We start from the raw sequence: 21,707 nt of genomic DNA, 5'->3' as shown, positions 1-21,707 counted from the left end.
GCAGATGATACCCATATGTTCCACCACTGCCCGGCACTTGCGCACTTTTGGCAAGAGATTGGTAAGACACTCTCGGATCTAATGAGAATCCCAATAACTGTAAGTACCTCTCTAATTATTTTTGGGATTGCCTCAAATACCATTAGATTAAGCAAACATCAGGAAAAGTTAATGTTTGTATTGATATTACTGGCACGTAGGGAGATCTGTATAAACTGGATAAAACCAACACCCTCGTCATATGAGGATTGGTTAAATTCCGTAATTAGGATATGCAGGTTGGATGGGAAAGGCAACAGTAAAAAAAGAAAACAATACTGGGAGATATGGATAAATTATTTTTGCCCCTAAGTAATTGTTTTAAACCTTCTCTCTTGTGTTCTGATCAGTTGTGTTTGATTTCTCTTTTTTTTCTTTTTTCTTTCTTTTTTTTTTGCTTACCAATGATTAAAGCAGAGACAATAATTCCTAGGCAGGACTGGTTTTCTGCCGAGTAGCTCTAGGGCTAGCTCATTCTAGAACGTTGGAATTATTGTGCTGGATAAAGGTAAAGAGGTGAATTTTGACAGGTCTTGAAAAACAGCTGGGAAACTCCGCCCAGGTTTTCAAACAGAGATCCGGGGTAGTGAAGGTATACAACTTGAATAGACCGTAATTTTCCCCCGAACACCTTATTATTCACATTCTCCCCGCAATATGAGGTTAAGAAAAAAAAAACATCTTTATGACCCCTTTGGCGACATTGGTGGAGTCCTTCGGGGCCCAGATCGTATCCTATGCCGATGACACCCAGCTTCTTTTCACCTGCCAGAAGGGTGAAGATTTTGATGGCGAAAGTATCCGTGGGTGCCTTGGGGCTGTTTTCAACTGGTTCCAGTTGAACAGCCTCAAGTGCAACTCAGACAAATCCGAGATACTTTTTTTCGGTTGTCCATCTGATCCGGATTGGCATGGGTGGTGGCCTGCCGACATGTTCCCTCCAGCTCATTCATCCCAGTCAGCCAAGAACCTGGGAATTAAAATCGACAATGGGCTGACGCTCAAATCCCAGGTGCTGGCTCTTACAGGAACATGTTTTGGCATCCTCAGGATGCTCCGGAAGTTCTTTCCGTTGCTCTCTGAGGAACACAGGAGACAGTTCAGGCCCTCATTGGATCCAGATTGGATTATTCTAACATCCTGTATCTTGGCCTCCCGGACTACCTATTACAACGTCTACAGGTGGCCCAGAATGCTGCCGCGCGAGCCATCTTTGGCCTCCATAGACGAGCCAGTGCCTCTAGCCTATTGCAAGCTCTACATTGGCTCCCCATCCGGAAACGGAGAGCATTCAAGGCTTTGACGCTGGCATACAAAGCTCTACATGCCATGGGAGCTCAATACCTGCAAAGGAGGCTGGCTTTTTACCACCCGGCACGATCCCTGAGATCGGAGTCCCTCTTCTTGGCGGTAGTCCCCCGAATAAAAAAAGCCCGCATTGGAGGACGGTCATTTAGGCTGTTAGCTCCGCAGCTGTGGAACTCCTTACCTCTGTCCCTGCGTTCCATGCCTAATCTACTTGCGTTCAGGAAGGGCTTAAAAACTTGGCTCTTTACCTGCTAGAGACCTCCTGCCCTGTCTGGAATCGTGACTTTCTTGTTCTTATCTTTCTGTTATGTTTTGTTTGTCTATTTCTAGGTCATGTAGTACAAAGCGCAGGGACACTCCTAGGAGTAGCCGCGCGCTATAGAAGACCTTTGTAACATAACATAACATAACATCATGCAATAATGTTAGTGTTGGGGAACTCTGGTGCAAGCTAGTTATGTTTCTATGGAACTTATATTCTGAGATAGTAAGTTTAGATAAGTTCACATGCCCCCAGAGTTCTGCAGCATCTAAGGCAGAACTGATGACTTTCATATTGTAACTCTCCAGAGCAGGTCTAATTATCTTAGTATAAGAAGTGTTATATATTTTTTGTAGCACCCCAGCCAGCTGTTGATGTTTTAGGGAAGCTATATCGACCTGATGTGACCAGTTTAACCCCTCCCAAATGTTGACCCTAGATTTGTAAACTCCTTGACCTGATCCAGCACGGCGTTGTTCAGCATAATGCCCCCCTTAAAGGCCCTGTGTGGATTAAAGGTCATCAATTTTGTTTTGGACACATTGACCTCTATTACTCGACTAGCACAGAACTTTTCAAAGATTGTTAGTACCATCTGGAGACCACTCAGTGTTTTAGAAAGGATCAATGTGTCGTCCGCAAACATTAATATAGGGACTTTTTTGCCTGCTAATATCGGTGCATCAGCGGGGGTTAACCTCATAGAGTTCACTATCCCATTGAAGACAAGGAGAACAGGGGCGGGCCAGAACACATCCCTGTCAGACTCCCTTCTCTATTGGAAACAAATCTGTGACTTCATCCTGCTTATCCCATCGAATCTTAGCTTTATTATCTTCATTTAGCCTGATGATGAGTGTCAGCAAGTCAAGTTGTAGCCCCATTTCTTGTAATGGCTGCCAAAGTTTGGCATGCGGTGCAAGGTCAAATGCTGACGTAAGATCAACAAAGACTGCGTACAAGCTACCCTTCCCTAAATTAGCTGTTTTCCAACACAACAAGATAAACTTAAACACTTGGTCAATTGTGCTGGTAAGAGCAGTAAACCCTGCTTATAAGTGCGATAGGATACTACATTTGTCTATCCACTCTTGCACTCTATTGAGCACCAATCTGCCCATCACCTTTTGTAAAGAATCAATAAGGCTGATTGGCCTGTAGTTCCCTGTAGTTCCCTGGGCATTATTTATCCCCCTTCTTAAAAACAGGAATAATCTCTGCCCATTTCCAGGATTCCGGGACAGGCACGCCCTGAACAATAGCCTTTTACAACAAGTGAATGTACACGGTCCATCTCACTTTATCCTAGATGAATATATCACCTGGTATTCCATCTAAACCCTGGGCCTTCTCAGCCATAATTGATTTCAAGGCTACCTTAACATCTGTCTTACTGAAGACCGCCAGTTTAAAAAATTGATTGGCATTAGATATCTTTAACTGATATAATATTTTAAAAATATAGCATCAGGAAGCAGATATTTGACAGCACTAAGTGTGCTGTGTTCTCAAAAACAATTCTGCTGTTTACACCAGGGTTATAGGAACATCCCAGGGCTAAAGTACATTTTTAGGAAGATCATTTTATGGTAAAGCTATGAAAAAACTGATTTCACTTTAAATCAAGTTTTGAAAGTTACAGATAATGTTGTTGCAACATTGGTGTAGCCATGGAGAAAGGGAGTTAAAAGTGTAATCCCATCAAGACTTATTTGGGAAACGTCCATCTAGGTCTGCATAGTAAGGCGGGCAGGGCTCGGCCACTAGGCCACTGACAATAAGGCCTGCCTGACTCCTGGTAGCTGTGTCGGCCCAAAGAATAGACTATATCATCCTTCCAGGGGGCATCCAACCTGTGCTATGTACCTCACTACCCAACACAGGGCTTGACACTTTTTGTGGCCTGTTTGCAAACCCAGGAGATCACAGGTCCACTGGTTCTTGCTGGATGACTTCTCAGAGATGACACTCATGAGAGGAGAGGTGACCATGGTAGTACCTTGCTGGCATGAAGGCCAACTCCTCCCCCTTGATGGGTAGAGTTCTTGTCTTTTCATGAGGGCTGCCCTTAATGGCACAGTGTCCATGCACCACCCGCTGACTGCAGCACATCGAGCTGCATACTTCTCTGGCACTGCTGATTGTCCTTGCTGGCTCCAGCCCGAACATCCAAAGGCAGACTCAAACCCACTGCCAAGTGGGCACTTCCTTGGTCCTCGATGCTCTACCTCCCCTGTACTTAGATACCCACTTGGAATGGGGGATCCCCTCTCCTTTCTTGTGGGTGCTGGCCTACTGTTCTGGGATGACAGATGCAACCCCATGGATCCTAGAATACTTACTGAGGCCCACCGACCTGCCCTTGGAGTCCAGGTACCATGGACTATGGGAGCCCTTTGTCCAAGGGTAAGTCTGATGCTGCACTTATGGCAGAGAGCATTGGATAACGTGGGGCTGACCTTACGGAGGTCGGTCCCTGTCCCTGGCTGCACTGGACTGGGGGCTTTATTTGGCATGCTTTGTGGGCCAAGGAGCAAATGGCCATTTGCTGATGCTTGAAAGGTTATATCATCTCATCCTCCTTAGTGCCCCAACTGAACTGACTTTGCCCAGTCAGCCTGCTGCAGCTTCCCCCGCGGTGGAGTAGTCCTGCAGTACTGGTCTGCCCATCTGATTTGGTTGAATGTTTCCCTCCTTCTGCCAGACCATCCAGATCTCTTGCATGCTCCTCGTTGTACCACTGGACCTGTTTTCCTAGCTTGTTGGTGGTGTCCCCTACTCTACCTCCACTGAATTCTGCAGTCTTCTTCCACCTTGCTGCTCTGAAAAACTGCAATATCTAGCTGGTCTTCTACAGCCTCAAGGGCTCTCGGTTACGGTGGGGGTTTTCCTCTACAACAAGAGGCTGTGCTTGCTGCTTCTACCTACTGCTGTCCATGGCTCCTCTTCACTAAAGCTGCGGCCCACCAGAAAGCTCATACACCGGCTCTATCCAGCCACTCAGGCAACCCAATAGATTGTATACTGCAGGAGATCACAGCGGTGTGCTAGAAGCTAAAACTAATGGATACCAAGATAAAGCATCTCAACACTGATCCATCTGGAAGGAAATGAGAGTGTTCCAAGGCTAACAGGATGACGTGCAGACCCCCTCAACTGTGCTGGAGTCACATGTAGAACACTCCTCAGGTTGGATGCTGAACCCCGATGCATTTACAATATGATTACTGACCTGGAAGCCGGAATCCAGAGGGATAACATTTGCTTCCTTGGTTTCATGAATAGGGTGGAACAGGCTGTTACAGGGCACACACTCTATTCCCATCACCCCTTCCCATGAAGACCTGCCACTGATGGGACCAACACCACCCTAATATTCCTAGACGGAACAGTCAGGTGGGCAGACTGCATGCGAAGGTTCTGACACCCCACTCCACTCCCGCAGTGGGAAGACCAGATCCATCAGGGTGGTGATTGCACTCCCAAAAGAGATGTGCAGGGACAAATCTCATTTGCCACTGAAAACACCTGAAATGCCTGACCCAGATGACAAGGACCACTGGGTGCCACTCTGACCTCCTGCGTACCGACTGGATGAGTACTCACAGCTGTTATCTGGTTTCCTCTGCCTCTGCATATGTGTGTTAAAATGCCTGTGGCTCCTGACTGCATGACAGACTGTTTTCTCTGTTCTTGCTATTGCCAATGTTGATGTATTATCCTTGGTTTTTCCAATGTCAAGTTACACTGTTCTTGACTGTTCTTCTTGTTTCTATTATATCACTTTGTTGGCATCAAGCTATGGGGACCCACTTCCCTTATACCCTCTACCAATTGGCTGGTGGTGTCCCAGTGAACCCATGCGTCCTTGCTCTCCGATCTGGAGCCCATGCACGGCGTGTGCAGGGGCCCTGCTCATCCATCAATCCCTGCCTCACCCCCATTGCAGTTTCGATTGCACCAGTGGTTCCTCCCCTACTGCATATGTCCCTAAGCCTGGCAAAATCAGTTTGGGCAAGTAAAAGGGTGTACAGCACATCCAAGAAAAGTCTGCTCCTTTGCATCATGATACACGCAGTGCACAATTTGTGCTATCATCAGCATTGAAAGTAGTGTCAACACTACAGTCAACACTAAGGGGTTTACCCTTAGTGTTGAAAGTAGTCTTAACACTACAGTCAATGCTGAGGGGAGTGCAAACTGTACCATGATCAAAAGGAGCAACTTATTCTGGGATATGATAGAGTGTCTGTCCACGCCCCTTTCCACGCCCAAACTGATTTTCATGACCTCCCCTACCATTTATCAAACATTCCTAATGTTTCCTTTTGTACAAATTGCATTCAAGCTCATTAATTATACTTCATCTGACCCTAGATGAAAAGTACTGCCGGAGAGTATGGCCTGGGTGCAGAGAGTACAGTCCAACTGCAGAGATAAGGATATGTCTTGTAGATGATCTCTGTGAATGTCAAAAGTTGTAAAGTCAAACTTTTGTCTCAGCTTTAACTTTGTGAAACAGACCCAATATATTTAAACTGTTCAAGAGGTAAGACAGCAGATGTCATGAGTTATACCATGTCATACTGTAGGAATTCTTGTGTCTGTAAAGACAGGTCAAAGATGACATCTACATCAAACATTTCCCCCTGTATCCATCTAGGTAGGAGAGCTTTAGTGCTTGCAATGCTAGCCTTTGTGATCTCCTCTGAGGCTGGCACAAGAGTGATGATAATAATGGATTTCCCTTGTGCAAGTGGCCTTTTCTGTGGAGAAGTGTGGCTCACTGGTTAGAGGAGGCAGACCTGGAAGCAGAGGTCAGCCCGGGACCAGGGTTCAATTCCCGGCTCGGCGGGGTCTTGAGTCCTAAAATGTCCATGGACTCGACAATTCTCGCTCCGGTGCCTACTCGATTCACGGGTTCACACTCTGCAACTCTGGGCAATAGCTTGCTTAATCTCCACAATGGCCCCTCACAGTGGGATGCCTGGCTTTCACCTTGCGGATACCCTGCCGGGGTTATCTCACAGGGGAATACCAGGACGGGTTCCCTAAGCAAGCGCTTAGAAACCGCTCGGTGATTTGCGCTATATAAATTCCTGTACATTTACATTCTTTAAGAATGGCCTTCTGCACAGCAGTCAGTATTTGTTCAGTGGAAGCAAAACTCAGTTCAGCAATGGAATATAAGTGCAACTTATATACAATCAGCACTGTTTTACGTTCTTTAAGCCCTTCATTGCTGGTGACGAACCCCAGCCATCACGCTCCTTGGTGCTCGTGTGCGGCTGGGGTTCGTCGCGGCCCCGCCCTGTTCGTTCCGTGGCCGCACACAGGGGGAATTGCGGCCGCACGGAAGGGGTTAAAAATATTATAGGTAAATCCAATTACACCTGATAAAACCCAGATGACCATGTTTTGAGTATTTACACGTGTATGTAAGTGACTTGTGGCAAGTAAATCAGATTGGAATGATCTGAGTCTATGCGTGTGTTCTGATGTCCACTGTGTATTAGAAAAATGAGGATGAATTATTTGAAAAGAAGTTTAATGCCTTTTGTTCAATTTTGTATGTATGTGCTGCCAAAATTGAGAATTCCTAGCAGTTAATGCAATTTGTTTATTATAATGAGGTGCCAGACTCTTTTTGCCATGGAAAAGGACACTTAGAAAAACTGCATTCAATTTCTTTAAATTGAAATTGTAGCCAAGTTCAGCAAATCCCAATATTATGCAATCTATTCTGCATAAATGTTGACTTAGTTCGTCATCCGCAAGGTAAATGTCATTAACTTAGGATACAAGAAAACGTGTCTGGGTCAATATTGTGTAGCATTAACATAATGCGCATAGTAACTAGCCCTGGGCTGTTCTTGTAGCCATTGGGAGCATTGTGTACTTCATTAAAAACCAAGTGCAATTCTACATGATATTGACCGAGACATGTAACCTACGTCGATGACATTTACCTTACGGATGATGAAGTAAATCCACATTTATTCAGAGTAGATTGCAATGCCTGCTTTCAAGTGCTAGATTGCGACTGAAAAATGTGTTGGATATATTCGAGGCTGTTTTGTATTTTTTATTTACAAGTGCCATGCTTTGTGTGTTTCATATTACAAATGACTTGAAGGCTTGGCCTTATAGGTATTACATGAGAAGGAGAGTCTTTTACCCAGCCAACATGATTGTGATATAGTGCAGGGGCTAGTGCAAGAGCCCATTTTGCTGCATAAACTCGTTTAACATGGTCCGGGACACTAGCAGAAAGGAAGGGAGTATTACATCCTCACCCTGTCTGGATTTCTACAGGAACTGTGGATGTCAGTCGATCTACGTAGGAAGAATGTCAAAATACAAAGTTACGTATGTCCAGAATATCGCTTAAAGGGTGCGCAGTTGAATGTCGCGATCATATCGTGAGATAAAGCAATGCACAGCTCTTCGTTTAATTACTTGTGTGCTCGAAAGCTTTGAATCTGTTAACTGTTATTTGACCTGGATGTGGTGTTTTAAAGGTTTTCAAAAACTGCCAGCTAGTTTAATTACATCTGCCATTCCAAAAGGACTGGACTGTTAGTTTGGGAGCTGAACGTGTATGGTGAAACAACCATAGAGTCTCGTGGGCTGAAATATCATAGAGACTCTAAGCAGAATAGCACTCTACTAGTTTCTTGGTCCTATAAATGGGATCTGGGAAGCGAGCACAGTACTAGCACGCCAAAGGCATACCAAAGGCAAGCCAATCTGCAGCCTCCATGCCCAAATAAGCCTAATGGCTAGGACCCCTGGCGTAAACACTCCAAAAAAAGGGGACCTACTCTGCCGATGTGAGACTTGACCTTAGGCTAATTTCCATGGTTTAGCATGCCCAGTTCTAGGTTTTGAAATGAGGGTATAAAAGAGCTCCTAGTGTAATTTTACTTTGACATGTTTAAAGGAGGTGAGGGTCACTGACACAAAGGTTACACATATGGTTCATAGGTTATGAACTGTAGGTCCCTCCTCTGCCATGAACACAGCCTTATCAACCCAATAGAAGAGCAGGTTGATGTATTGCTCCTAATGGTCCACACCTCATAATAATCAGGCCCTCCCCCTGCCAGTATTATATCTCTCAATATAAGATACGGTTTGATGTAATCTCTCTGGAGTGGCGACGTTTCTGTCTGGGGTCTCAATGGTAATAAAAGTATCAGTTGCTTTCACCACCAGAAACTCCTGGAGTTTTGGGGGGCACTATGGTAACTTCTGCAGCGCTGTCAAGGAAAGTCGCCGCCAAACTCCTGTGAAGGAGGAGGGTTCTCAGTGTCTGTGGCATATTTATCTTTTTCTGAAAAGGCGCTTTATATATATAGAGGAGGTTTTTCTTCCCTTTTTTTCCTCAAGTCGGATGAGCATTGCGTCTATATTTTCGGTTTCACATACTCTTCTTGTCTGCGTTCAGACCAGATATCACAGGAGTGCCATGACTGAGAGTATAGACATCAGAAAGAACTGTCCCCCAAGTGTTACAGTCTCCAATAGCGGAAACAATTATGTGGGGTAGGCACATAGTCATTGTCATTCTGCAGCACACAACGAAAGAAGAAAACTCCTCTCACGCTTGTATCAGTGCAGGAAAGTGCCCATTCTTGAAAAAAATACAATTCTGCCACCAAACAGGCACCTTATACCACGGTAAATATTCATTCAAAAGCTTAAGTCTGATTTAGAGTTAAGTTAAAGGATTACTCTGTCACAAAAGAGCCTGACATTATGAGTATGTCATGTAATATGACACGTGTAACAATGTGGATGGGAAATTTGGAATGGAGTAACTTCTCTGCCAAACTTACAACCGTGTCACAAATGTTTTTTCTAGAGGTAATAGATCACCGGATTTCCTATCTCTACAGACCTTGTGAGGAATTAGAAAGTAGGTCTTAGTAAAACGCATATACAATAAGTAATCTTTAGTTTACAAACTACAGGCATATTTGTGAGGATTTAGTGCAGTGCAGCAAGTCACTTTCTGTCAGAGTTATTAAAAAAACTTAAAATGTGAGTTAGTGTAGGAGTTTTTATGAACCTTAGACCCTAGTGCCACCAAGTTTGGATGGAGACCCACACGTGATAGATACATTGTTTATCACACACATAAGGAGCAGCTACTCTGCCCTTTCTTCGCTGACCGGATAGGGAATCCCCTTTTCTGAACCCCAGGGAAGCCAACCCTAGCCCTGGAAAGTCCTGGACCTTTATGGCCGCATATGGACTGAAACATGTTGGCACTAGGGTCCTAGGACCATAATACTCCTACATTGACCCGCATTTTAAGTTTAATAACCCTGACTGACCCAAAAATAAAGTGAAACCGGGGATCTGTCAGGGATTTTTTTTCTTCATAGTCCCCCTGGTCTTCTATAACTTCAAAGAGCTTCCAACACTGTGATTGAGCCCTCCCCGACTTATAGGCATCGGGTAGACCCGATGATGAAGCATGACACCACTCGGGGTGTGAGGGTAACTAAACAAAAAGGAATTGCTTCCTTGCTCACCTGTTGGTGACCTTAAAATCAAAACATGTGAAGTCAGTAGTACTCAAAAAGAAAGGCATGTAGACTACGTAGGATGGCGTCATTGTTTAATGATTGGATTTATGCATCAACTACTCACAAACAGTTCTAATTACACTTGTCCCTCAACTTCTTATAATCAGCTTGATGTAACATGCTCAGCTTTTAATAATATTTCAGAATGATTTAAATGAAGTAATAAAGATATTATGGTGAAAATGCTAAATAAATGCCATACTCTCCTAGTCTTGCTTTTCCATCAGTGTGCCTTATGGTCAGTTCCTCTACAGGAAGATTACATTTCTCTTTCTTTGCGTGCTTTTAAAAAGACAAGATATTTATAATCTGTTAAAGAATACAACTTTTCTGAATGCCGACCATAAATGTGAAACCCCTCAATGACATACCCAGCCCCCTTGACAGCATCCTTCAGAAAATCCTCCTCCAACCAGAAAAGAGGAAACTTAACGTCACCACACATGTAAAATGTTGTTTGGAGAAGTGCAGTCATTATTAGATGTCCTCCTGTCTTTAACAGTGTAGATACATTTTTCAGAGCTTCGCAGTAGGACTTCTTGTCTGTGACAAAGTGCTCCAAACAGTGTGCCAAGACCAGACAGTCAGCCTGGGAGTGGATGCCGGGAGACAGCGGGTTACAGCTCATGACATCATGTTTGAGAACTTCTTTTAGTTTTGTTTTTAACATATCTTGCTTCTCAATCCATTTTTCACTGAAAGGAATAGATACACCTTGATTAGCATGCTTTTAGTTGCTTACTCACAATTTTTTCTAAAATATGCTGCCTTGATGGCTGTTATTTAACAATTCATAGAAATGTTCAAGTTTGCTGCCTCCACGACCAGTGCTTCAGACTTTGTACCACTCTGAACAATTTACAATCTATGAACTCATCATATATAAACCTTTGCATTACACCCTTCACTTGCTTCCAAATAAACATACTGCTGTCAATGTTGATCTTTTTGAATGAGTTGTCTGCTTGATAGAAAAGAGCATTGTGTATGTTCATGAGTAGACTCTTTAGCAATTCCAAAACTTAGGCATTTTGATCAAGTCATTGATTGATTTGTTACAACCAGTGCATCTTCCATATGACAGATTATACGTGCAATTGTAATGGGGCAGTCATTTCCCCTCGCTGTTAATCAACCTTTTAAGCAACTAAACTCTCTCACCCACACAAGAAACATCATGGGAACCAATTTCAACTACTTCCAAACTGTTCTCTGAGCACATTGATAGACTTTTGCTTGGATATCAAGATGCAAAACAAAATAGTCCCCACAGTAACTCTTTCCAGATACTGGTAACACCTAACACCAGGAGACTGGTGTCCCCCAAGTCTTGGCCCAATGGTACTCACCCCTTAACCTCATTCAGGCAGCCAGAGCATCCACTGAATCCTTTCCTCTTCAAATGTCTACCGCAAATATTACACTCAATTTCAAACATAATTTTTACATTGTAAACTTGATCCTCAAAAATATCCTTAACCCCCTCACCTCTCAGTCCTCTTTTTGATAACCCGGACTTCCCTCCCGGTGCTGATGCGCTAGCTTTCCCTCAGTGGCGTGACTCGCCATGCAGATCACGGGGTCACCTTTTTGATCTTCAGGGCTTCATCCCTTTTTCGGCTCTGCCTGATTGGTACAATATTAAAGATCCCAAACGATTTTAATACTTTCAGCTCAGCCACTGGTTATTCCATCCTGATATGCGCCCCGGAGTTAGCCGTAAACCTTCGAGAAATGGCTCCTTTCCAAGCACTCAGATTGTAAAATGATCTATGAATTGTACCCCATGCTGCTCCCTCCAGTGCGGCAGGAGAAGTCGGTGGGCCAACGCCGGTGGCAAGAGGAACTGGGCCATAGTCTCTCTCCAACAGAGTGGCAACATATCTATCACAGGACTCACCTCACACCTTGGAATGTTCGGAGCAGGGAAGCCACGGTCAAGGTCGCCACCAACTGGCATCTAACGCCGGCCCATCTACACCAAATTAACCAAGCTCACAGCTCTGAGTGTTGGAGGGGGTGCGGGGAAACCGGAGCTTTGACTCATTTACTTTGGGAGTGCAGGGAGGAGAGGGGATTTTGGGATGGAGTCCGTACAGATGTAGACAATTATTGTGAAACAGAGATTCCTCGATTCCCTGCCTACACTCTCCTAGGCTTACCTAATGCACTCACCTTCCCACTTAAATCTATATGGGGAAAACAAATGGGGATCCCCCTGGGGGCAGCTGTACATCACATCTTGTCTCTCTGGGGCTCCAAGAATAGACCCTTGCATACAGGGCGGTTGCATAAGTTGTAGTATGTGGTTGGCATGGAGCGTATACAAGCCACCCTAATGGCCTCGACAGGCTCCTTCCAGGAGGTATGGCGCCCGCTCCTTGCCTTGCTGTCACAAGAATTTAATGAAGTGACTTGCCCTAAATACCTGCCACTGCTCAGACTCACAGAGGCTCCGACTCCTGCCGGGGCGTCGCAAGATGGATAATCCATGGTATTTGTCTTTTTCTTTTTTTTGCTTGCGGCACACCGGTTCCGGGGTTTTGGGGTGGGTCAAGGGGGTGTTGGGTTAGGGTGGGCATGGGGGGAGGGGTGGTTAGATAGGAGCGGATGGGGGTAGACTTGTTTCTTGATGGCCGCAGTACAACAGGCATACATAGACCGGGGGCAGGTACTCCACTTCTGTCCTGGGTACATGTCGGTGGAATATCGAATATGTAAGCTGGGGCTTTAGGTTTTTTTGAATTTTGAATATGCTTGTTGGTTTAGGGTGGGGGAAGTGGGCGGCATGCCCAGATGTGCTGTAATGTTGTCTGCCTGCTTTGATAAACTCAAAAACAAAGTAATTAAAAAAAATAAAAAAATATCCTTGACCTGCTTTCCTTAAGAGAAACCTGTTTACAATGTCTCCTCCCTTGCGATATTGGACAACCCCAACCCCACTAAGTGGCACTCATTCACAGAAACCCATTTCAGAGTATGAAATATAAACAGGTTTACCTATTAATCTCTATCAGCACACGTGAAATCTGCAAATGAGGTACAACAAATTTACACCAGCTACCACCATCCCAATGATAACTCTCTCTTTGCAGAAAAACTGATAGAATTCAGAATAACAAAATCAAACCTGTCCTCCTAGGGGACTCCAACTTGCACTAAAAGGTAGAGTTGACAAAGCTGCTTTGAAATTCAAGCTCTATCTACTCATTGAAGATCTTTCTTACCTACACCTCACGCTCACTCATGTTAACATCCCACACTTGGATTGATAATCACCAAGGAAGTAAGCCTGAAAACAGAGCTGGATCTCAGTAGATGATCAGAGCTCCAGTTAATTAGTTCCCTCTCCTCAACATGGTGATTACTGAACACCAAAAACAACCAAGTCCATCCTTGCATCTCATGCCACTTCCAACCACAATAGGAGCACAACTACTACAACTAAACAACATCAGATGTCATGAAGAATTGACACCCAAATCTAGAGAGACAAAACATCCAAATGGTTCTCAACCAATCTAAACAATAAAGAGGGTGACTCAGACTGTCAGACAAAGCTAGGCATTATAGACAAAGACTAAACAAAATGATAACAAATTTGAAACCAAGGCAACAACCAATTTGAGGGAAAATTACTCTTCAACAAAACAGTCCAAATAAATTATAAGAGTATGTAAAACTAAACACAGACATTCCATGTCAGGCAGCAGAATTGAAAGTTGTCAAAAATGCTCACATTTATTTAAGGAGAACTCCATCCACTCAGGATCTCCGTCAGCCCCGTGCCCACACCACGTATTCAACAAAGCAGATGCAGCCATCGCACCCCAACTATGGAAGGTCATCAACATCTCCTTCAAAACAGCGACATTCCTGGAAAGCTGGAAGCACGCCGAAATCAACACCCTCCTCAAGAAGCCCAAGGCGGACCCCAAGGACCTCAAGAACTTCCGGCCCATCTCCCTGCTCCTGTTCCCGGCAAAGGTCATCGCGAAGATCGTCAACATGCAATTGGCCCACCACCTGGAAGACAACAACATCTTGGACTCATCCCAGTCCGGATTCAGATGAAACCACAGAACCGAGACAGTCCTCATCACCGCCACAGACGACATCAGGTGCCAACTAGACAATGGCGAAACATCAGCCCTCATCCTCCTGGACCTGTCAGCCTCCTTTGACACGGTCTGCCATCGCACTCTAAAGACACGTCTCCTAGAAGCCGGAATCCAAGAGAAGGCCCTTGACTGGACCACGTCGTTCCTCTCCGGCAGAACCCAGAGCGTCCGCCTCCCACCCTTCCGTACCAAAGCCACCAACATCATCTGCGGTGTCCCCCAGGGCTCATCTCTCAGCCCGACGCTGTTCAATGTCTACATGGCCCCCCTTGCACAAGTGGCCCGCCATCACAACCTCAACATCATCTCCTACGCTGACGACACCCAGATCATTCTCTACCTCACCAAGGACCCACACACCGCCAAAACCAACCTTCACAAAGGAATGAAGGCCGTTGCTGAATGGATGAGGAACAGCCGACTGAAGCTGAACACGGACAAGACGGAGGTCCTCATCCTCGGACACACCCCCTCAGCCTGGGATGACTCCTGGTGGCCGACCACACTGGGAACAGCACCAACACCCACTGACCCTGCATGCAACCTAGGATTCATCCTCGACTCCTCCCTCTCCATGTCTAAGCAGGTCAACGCCGTCTCCTCCTCCTGCTACAACACCCTCCGCATGCTGAGCAGGATCTACAAGTGGATCCCGACCGAAACAAGAAGAACGGTGACACAGGCCCTCGTCAGCAGAAGACTGAACTAAGGAAATGCACTCTACACAGGAATCCCAGCCAAACACCTACAATGACTACAACGCATCCAAAACGCCTTCCGTTGTCACCCGCCGCAGCCACATCACCCCCTACTGCGAGACCTACTCTGGCTCCCTGTCGACAAGAGGATCACCTTCAAGCTCCTCACCCACGCGCACAAAGCACTCCACAACGGCGGACCAGCCTACCTGAACAGCAGACTTAGCTTCCACACCCCCACCTGCCAGCTCTGCTCAGCCAGCCTCGCCCTCGCCGCTGTCCCCCGCATCAAACGAATGACCTCAAGTAGCAGATACTTCTCCCAATTCGCCGACAAGACCTGGAACACCCTCCCTACCCACATACGTTAGACCCAAGACCTACTCGTCTTCAGAAGACTCCTCAAGACCTGGCTCTTCGAGCAGTAGCAGCACCACCCCCCCTCCCCATAGCGCCTTGGGACCCCCACGGGTAGGTAGCGCGCTTTACAAGTACTCTGATTGATTGATTGATGTAGCGTTGGGAACACGTTCCACACTGAAAAATCTGTGTGAATGGAAACACATGGTGCACCAGAGGGCGCAGATACTCGTTTTGATTTTGCTGCAACACATGTAGATTTTCTACATAAGTGCCAACCTTCTGACCGCGAATCAAAGTGACAATACGCAACAACCTGGGTTACAAAAATCACAGTGAATGTCCTTCTAGGGACTGGAAATCATGCTAGGGGAGGCCAAATGTCACTCACACTTGCCATCTTACAAACCTGGAGCAATGCATGAGTAATTATTCTGTTGGATAGCGATTGGCAGAATTTGGCTAGAACTGATCCAAGTGGAATGCTGCAACTGCACATATCACAATAAAGACCTGCACATCTTTAATAACAGTTCAAGAGTCAGGGACAACCAAACCATCATGATTTCTTGTTGGATATTTAAATTTTCTTTCCTTTTTAGAATGTTATTGTATACTGTGAGAGGCTGGTGTGGTATATGATGCACTCTATGGCAAGTGGGCATCCTGCACCAGTCTAGACAACGTTAGAAGTTCTTTAAGTGGTAGCTGTGGATAGCAGCTTTCAGGCTTAGTCCAGAAGGAGTGTAAAGCAGCTTGTATAGATTAAATGAAAATGATCCACACAGTGTTGTTATAAAAATAGAAATTTATTGTAAAACACTGACTAACACATCCAGATATCCCCTAGCTGGAGATATACACAATATTTGCAAAAGAAACCGGCAAGTAGCACAGAATACACAGTGGTCGGCCTGGGGTGACCGAACCATATACCAAAATAGAGGTGTGCGAACCACGACTCGAGTCAAGACCATGCCCAGAAGACGTAGCGCCGAAGACCCAAGGAACCACCCAAGGTAAGTAACCCAGAGCCCCACGGAGACTGTGTACAGTGTGAGAACATGACTGCAGGATCAATGCAAGTCAATGGGTAAGTCACATTTGCAATTTTAAAGAGGAAGGACCCTTCCCAGAGGACCCCAAAGAAGCCCTTTGGAAGTCAGATGGTAGGAGAGCCACCCTACCCGTGGGTACCTTAGGAACTGTCATATAGATATGCTTTGCCTACACGCTGTGTTAAGTTAGCATGAGCTTATTAGGAGTTTAAATGCCATTTTACCTTTCTGCTGCTTTTGCACACGACACATAATTGTTACTTTAGCTTTGAGCCTAGTAGAATGTTTGGCTTCACACGAGAATAATATGTTGTTCCTCTGATATCAGCTTTGCTTGGTGAGCTGTGTCTGTACAGTGAGTGCCGAGGCCTTCAAGGATATCTCAACACAGTGGTTGTTGTGTGGTCTGATCTTCGCACATCCTAGACAGGGGTACGTTTCTCGGATCAGACTAGGGATACTGGCATAAAACTTGGTGAGAGTACAGACCAAGTCTTGAGAGATGTGAAGAACCACCACCTGTGTTGCAGAAACTTTATGAGTCTGGAAGAGCTGAGCGCAGAAGACCGGTCAGCTTAGTTGAGGTGCCTGCAGATGCAGGGAAGTGACTCCTTTAATTCAAGGGAGATTAATTCAGGTGTCTTTGATGCCCACATGCCTTGGAAGGTTTCCTGCATGGAGCACAGGCATGGACGTTGCAGGAAACGAGCAGGACAAAGAGATCAGGATCAGCAGGAGTTTTGACAGTGGCAGCCTTCATGACCAGAGCAAAGTCCAGCGTAGTCCAGACTGCCCAGATGGTCGAAGTTGAAGTGGTGTCTGAATTGGATTATGTCCCACAACGAATCTAGGGACCCACCCACAGATAAGCCCTTAAGTTCTCAAATGAAATAGATGGGATGATACAGGGGTCCCTCCCTAAGGAGGGCTGGACAATGGGTAGGATACTCCCCATATCATTTGTCCAGTTGTATCAACCTGTACTAGTTTGAACTGACCATGCATGGAAGACATCAAATCTGCCCTGCACAATGATTATGTGGCACTGGCAAACACACACACACTGACCCAATTTACTAAACCCTGTCTGGGAGGTGGTCATACCTCCCTTTGACAAGATGCCTATGTTGCTGTCTAGGCTCAACAGCAGAAGGGCAAAATAGTGTCTCTGGTCAGCAGCAGCCATGTAGTGCTGTCTTGATCTAGAAGACTGGTACAGGGAGCACTGAGGGCCCAACGGAGGACCTTTACAGTGCTTGGAACCATATCCCACACCGTTTACAGTGTGGCTGTATGATTCCAACATGTTTGATACCAAACATGACAGGGTTTGTTACAGCCAGATTCAAGATGGTCATTGCATAATGATGCGGTGCTCGTCTATATGTTATATGGCTGTCTCACTTACAACCCAGAAGATTGGATTCCGAAGGCTGAAGGGGTGTCCCACTCATACAGGGGCACTCTAACTCTTAGAACCAAGCAGCCTGCCTCCCTGTAGGGGTGACCTATAGGTTTTAGGTGCAGTGACCACAAGATTGGTGCTAAAAATCAGCGTGAGCAGTTCGTCATGCCTATTTCCCACCATTGGCGTTCCTACTGATTTTAATTATTTTATTCATATTCAGTGAACACAATTATAACTGCCCTGTTACAGTGTGTATTTAAAGTTGTAATAATTTGATGTTGTTTACAAATTTCCCCTCTCCCACCGGACTATGGAAGGTTAGAAATCCAAGTGGAAATTTTATTGCAAAGAATGGTGGAAATGTAAATTCTTGCAAAAGTGGTGTTTCATATGTTTCTATCACAGCTGGTGGTGTTTGATTAGTAAGCCTATGTACCTTCTAGTGGGTATTATGCACACATTTAATACAAACGTGTTTTGTTCTGTTGGAGGCAACTTAATTCTACATATGCTGGGAAAGGCCATGAGGTTCCAATTTTGCCTAGATTATCAGTTATCACAGGCCAGATTGTTATGTTGGTGTATAGAGACCTCCATTTCAATGGGAACCAACCTTACCAACAGAATTTGATGTCAGTGGAGAATGCTCTGTCTTAGCCATGGTCAAACCCCTGGGATCTGCGGACAGAGTAAGGGCCGTCTGAGGATTTGCTGTATATCCACACAACTAAGTAGGCATACAGCCAATTGCCAAGGAAACCCTTATGGTAAGGGGCAATGAAAAGTGCTCAATGCCCCACTCACGAGGGGAGGAAACTCCTCTGGCAAGGAAGCATTGTTTTCTTTTATTTTCAAAAATAAAATCCTGCATAGGGATTTTCTTTTTAAAAATAAAATAAACATTGTACGTTTGTCATAGGAATTAGTCATGTTGACGGAGGTGTTTCACAAATGTACAATGCATTGGTGGGAATCACTGTGACAATAGTTACTGTCAAATGCTAAACATGTTAGAAGGACATCTGACATTTCTAAATTTTGTTTGTAATTTGCTATGTCGCACTCAGAGAGAAATCATCCACCCGGCAATATATATCAATTAGCCCTTTCTGCAATGCGTGTCCCAGTGTCCTTCTTCCCACTGGGGCCAGACTTCGAAAGAACTAATAGTTAACAATATCTTCTTTGGGATCCCTGTATCAATACCAAGGCTAATGAGTCTGCAGTACCTGTTTATCTGTACCAAAGATGCTCTAAGAAACTTGTCAAAGTTTGATAATATACAATAGTAATAGTTCCATATGTTGAACTTTAGCACAATATAGGTCGGTTTCTGCTTAGTTTTCATCTCAGCTTTTCTTTGCCTCTTCAGCAGAACTGCCACTTTCTTCCATAATTCAGTATAATTTCTCCATCCAATGGGTTTATCTTAACTAAGACTGTATTTCATCACCGTATAGTTTTACCCTCTACTTTCTAATCAACAATCCATTTTACACTTCCAGTCTCTTACTCCACCATGTTTTAGTATCAAGGAGATCTTTATCTAATCCATACATTGGCCACATTCACAAATCATAGGAGCAAAAGTTTGTAGATCAGCAATCACAGACGACTTAAGCTCAGTGAAGTCTTAGTAAATAACATCACTGACCCGCCTATGTAACTATAATGGAGCTCCCAATTAAACCAGAAGACCTCTATAGAACCGGTGTCAGATTTCATTAAGCGGAACCCCATGTTCTATTATGCTTGTAATGAAATTTTTTTCTGTTCTATATAATTGATGATGACATTTATTCCAATATAGTATGCATTAACACATTTCGTACATGGTGGCAGGTGCACTTAAGATCTCCAACAATGATAACATTGTGTTTGTCTATGTTTGATGTTCTATTAATGTTTTTCTTTGAATGCTTATAACAGTTCTCCTTGCTTACATCTGGTTTGACAGTGAAGCTGTTAGAAACAAGAAAAGAAACTCTAGTGATCACTACCAACGAAGGGCTTATTCTGCAGCACACATAGAAGGAGGAAGATGCCTCAGGGATTGATGTTGTGCAGGAAAGTGTCCCTTCCTGCACAAAAACAATCCTGCTTACAAAGCAGACACCCGTGCACCATTGTGAGCCAGTGGTGGGAAATGACAGGAATGAACCATATCATGTTAAGTGAGGTGCATTCCTGCCCTTTCTCTTTCCCTATCATATGTACTATTAGTTTGTAACCTATTGTAGGAATTGTCCAGGTGAGCCACTGTAGTTACTCAACATCCTCAATGCTACATATGTAATTTGCATGAAACTGCATGATTACTAGCTATCCATACCTACACTAGAAGAAATTCTCTCTTATGGCTTACACACTATACCCCTGCCCATATGCTGCATTGCTCACAAGATCCCAGGTTCATGATGTTTATAAGTTACTTTACATAGCATTGTATGTAACATTTGATGTATTTCTTGGATATCAAACAAACAATGATATGTGAATCTGACACTAAACCAGATAGCCAGTAATGCTACAACTGCTGCCCAACTTGAGAACCCAATTGGATATATATCTGACTGTCTTTATTACCTACTGGCGGTCGCCAGTAGGTATATATAGTTAGGATTTTTTCTCTATGGGATTTTTGAAAATTCTATGTCTAATAACTTTGGCGTTTGTGGACGGAATTGGCTGAAATTTTCAGGAAAATGGCACATTTTGTTTCTGAGCAGCCCTTGAAAATTTGGGGGGGGTTCGTCAAGGGGGGGCCGAGAAAAAAGGGGGGTCCCAAAACGTGTTTTTAACATTGAGTTTTCCATAGGGCGGTTGGCCTCACTTTTAGCCCGAACGGCTGAATGGATTTGCACGAAACTTGGCAAAATTGTAGGGACTGGTAGCCCGATGTGCCTTTTGTAGGTCTCAATATATGTGCTCCAGTGGATTTTGAGAAATTAACGTTTAAAAAAAGATATATATCTGTAACAGCGGACCTGGCAGCGTCCCAGGACGCGTACTTTACGCGCAACGGAGCTTTGTGAAGCGAAGCTGATTGGTTCTCCGGCGTCTGTCAACATTCCAAACAGTCCGTAGCAGCCGCCATCTTGTCTCTCGGTAGGATCGAGAGACAAGAGAAGGCCAAAGCGAAGGGGCAAATGACCATAAGGGGGCATAGTACATTGTCGCTCACCCCCTAGGTTTGATGTGGAGGTTTTAAAAGGGCCCCGCGGGGCAAAAAAAAATAAAAATAATAATAATCGAACAGCTGAATGGATTTGCACGAAACTTGGCAAAATTGTAGGGACTGGTAGCCCGATGTGCCTTTGCTAGATCTCAATATATGTGCTCCAGTGGATTTTGAGAAATTAACGTTCAAAAAAAGATATATATCTGTAACAGCGCACCGCTTCGCGTACTTTTCGCGTTACGGAGCTTTGCGAAGCGAAGCTGATTGGCTCTCCAGTGTCTGTAAACATTCCAAACAGTCCGTAGCGGCCGCCATCTTGTCTCTCGGTAGGATCGAACAGCTGAATGGATTTGCACGAAACTTGGCAAAATTGTAGGGACTGGTAGCCCGATGTGCCTTTGCTAGGTCTCAATATATGTGCTTCAGTGCATTTTGAGAAATTAACGTTCAGAAACAAGATATATATCTGTAACAGCGCTCCGCTTCGCGGAGATAAAATTATATGTGTATTACCTAGCTGTTGCTAACACCAGTTAGCGACGGCTAGTAGAATATAGCGACCATCTTGGGCCCCACTTTGCATGTGAGTGATATTTATCACTAATGACATGCAAAGTGGGCATGCCAAGATGTTAGCGACTGGAAACAGTCGCTAACATCGCTATCTCCTATTAT

The 21,707-nt window shown here is 44.7% G+C and overlaps 1 pseudogene across 1 annotated transcript in view; it reads right to left on the bottom strand.

Moving 5' to 3' along the window:
* Positions 1–10,221: 10,221 nt before the first annotated feature.
* LOC144752091 (nicotinamide N-methyltransferase-like) overlaps positions 10,222–21,707 on the bottom strand; it is a 71,096-nt pseudogene continuing 59,610 nt past the window's right edge. Inside the window, exon 3 of the transcript XR_013594024.1 lies at positions 10,222–10,901. The product of XR_013594024.1 is annotated as a nicotinamide N-methyltransferase-like (transcript). The remainder of the gene's footprint in view (positions 10,902–21,707) is intronic.

Source organism: Lissotriton helveticus, chromosome 4_2 (genome assembly GCF_964261635.1).
Source record: "Lissotriton helveticus chromosome 4_2, aLisHel1.1, whole genome shotgun sequence".
In the NCBI taxonomy this organism is placed as follows: Eukaryota; Metazoa; Chordata; class Amphibia; order Caudata; family Salamandridae; genus Lissotriton; species Lissotriton helveticus.
Note: the sequence above shows the minus strand (reverse complement) of the source record. Positions and strands in the feature narration are given on the sequence as shown.